This window comes from Aquarana catesbeiana, linkage group LG06, assembly GCF_042186555.1.
Source record: "Aquarana catesbeiana isolate 2022-GZ linkage group LG06, ASM4218655v1, whole genome shotgun sequence".
In the NCBI taxonomy this organism is placed as follows: Eukaryota; Metazoa; Chordata; class Amphibia; order Anura; family Ranidae; genus Aquarana; species Aquarana catesbeiana.
The window spans coordinates 408,976,763-408,979,017 of NC_133329.1; the positions used below are offsets into that span (position 1 = coordinate 408,976,763).

The 2,255-nt window shown below is 45.2% G+C and overlaps 1 protein-coding gene across 1 annotated transcript in view; it reads right to left on the minus strand.

The window, feature by feature from the left end:
- Nucleotides 1–872: 872 nt before the first annotated feature.
- Nucleotides 873–2,255, minus strand: part of IQCB1 (IQ motif containing B1) — a gene marked incomplete in the record, with an annotated part of 40,351 nt that continues 38,968 nt past the window's right edge. The window contains 1 exon segment of the mRNA XM_073634475.1: nt 873–2,255.

Below are 2,255 nucleotides of genomic sequence, written 5' to 3' on the forward strand. Positions count from 1 at the left end.
CTTCCTTACCCCCATTCATACTGTTGCCGTTGCTGTGGTATCCACCCTCTGGCTGGTACTGACACAGGCATTCTCCATCTGTTGGAATCTCTCCTCATTCTCATACTTCTCCTTGAACACACCTCTGCTTTGCTTTGCTTCAGGGAGGCGACCAACTTCTCCTGCTTTTTCAATGCCTCCTCCAGAGACTTCAGCTTGGAGACTTCCCTCTTACTGTTTCCAGACTTACTATGCAGGGACTTCTTTTTCCCGAAATCTTCTTTCATGACAGCAAGCTTCTGTTCCTCCTCAGTAATGCAGTGAAGTTCACTACTCTATCCTGGAAGACTGGTAAGGACTCCCCTTGCATAGGGACAAGCCCAGGATCCACTGCAGCTTGAGCACATGGTGTAGGCCTGAGTGCATCTGAAGAGCCTCCACCTTCCTCTTCCCCAGCATTGTCCATGCTTGCCTGGGAAAAGCCTGCAGGAGAGGCCCCAGGCTTGCTGCTTCTCCCAGCTGAGACCAAAGCAGAATGAGCCAACAGCACCCTGCAGAACAGCACCACCTGGTGGAGAAGCTCCTCTGGTGCAGAGACTGATGTTACTGGCTCAGTGTTCTCTGTACAGCACTGCGGTATATGTCAGAGCTATATAAATATATAATGATAATAGTGTATCACTTGGGGGGGTCATTAGAATGTTAGCTTCTAAGGATCAAGGATGGGTGTGTTCTCTGTAGTATTTCTATAAATGTATACAATGAAGACTCAGACACACATAGTAGCCGATCCCAGCATTGTGAAATTGCTCTTTTGCATGTAAATGATGTAACAGGTTTAAAATATTTCTAAGAATTCTACTGAAATAAAATTTTAAAATAACATTACAATGTTTAAAATAAAATGTTTATTATTAATGAAAAAAGAAAATAAATTAGAAAAAGAAAAACTAGCAAGGAACACGTAAAGGTACATACAATATCTACATATTAACACGACTGTTGTCACAAGGTGCTGGAATGTCATGGAACAGAACGGTGAGGTCTGTGAGAAGCTAACAGCGCCCCCTGCTGGTTACATACATTTATCTCCATCCATTTCATCTGTTTATTCGTTTTGTGTTTTAAACCTTTTTCTCTCCTCTTTTTCTGTATTTACTCTCATGCACTTGAAGAATTAACTGTGTCCAGCCTTCTCTGCTCTACCAATAAGCAGAGAGTGGGTGGGATTGAGGAAGGAGGGGCATCTGACAATGACACTTCAGTGTGCTCATTGTGATGGGACATCATTGTTGGAACAAATCAGGAGGGTGTGCTTGGTAGATACACATCTCAGGAAGGATATCTGTTCTTTTAGCAGAACTCCAAGTTTAAAGTGGAGCTCCAGCCAAAAGGGGAAGCTCCACTTATTTGCCCCCCCCCCCCGTCACATTTGGCACCCTTCAAGGGGGGAAGCGGGGAGCGGGTACCTGGTTTTGACAGGTACTTGCTCCCACTTCCAGCTGATCTTGCTGTGGTGAAGTCAGCAGAAGTTCGGCCTCCCTCCTCCGCCGCTGGGCCATTCACAGAGCGCAGCGCGCCTCGCGCATGTGCAATAGGGAACCGGCTGCGATGCTGCAAGGGTTCACTTTCGGTTTTCCTTGGTGGAGATGGCAGTGGCAGCACCCAACAACTGACTGAAAAATCGGCTGGTGTGAAAACATACAGTAGCTGGATTTGTGGACAGGTAAGTGTCCTAATATTAAAAGTCAGCAACTGCCAGTATTTGTATACAGTATTTGTAGCTGCTGACTTTTAATTTTTTCTGAAGGAGCCTGGAGCTCCGCTTTAACATAAATGCTTCGCTCATATAGCATATGTAGTCATCTTAGCTGCCATTTAGCCCCTCATTGTGTCAGCACTTTCTTACAGATTAAATCTTCTTTTTAAAGCTGGACCCCCCTTAATGCATTTTGAGGGGAGATCTCCCCCCTTCCTCAGAGCTAATCAAAAGAGGGAGGAGCTCTCCTCTCAAAATGCATCAGATATTTCTGAGGGTCTTCTTGCGGTTGGGACTCGTTTAGTGGACCATGTGGTCCAGGATAGTTGGATATTGATGAGCTTGTCTTTTTTACGCTGCTTTGTGAGTATACATCTATTTTAATAAAAAGCTATTATAGGTAATGCACAAGGCTGATACGCCCTGTTCTTGTGTTGTAGAGTGTCTTCTGGGCTTCCCCAGCCCTTTGGGGGCTGCAAAGGTTTGCCAAGATTTATGCAACTGAAGATCTGTGGCC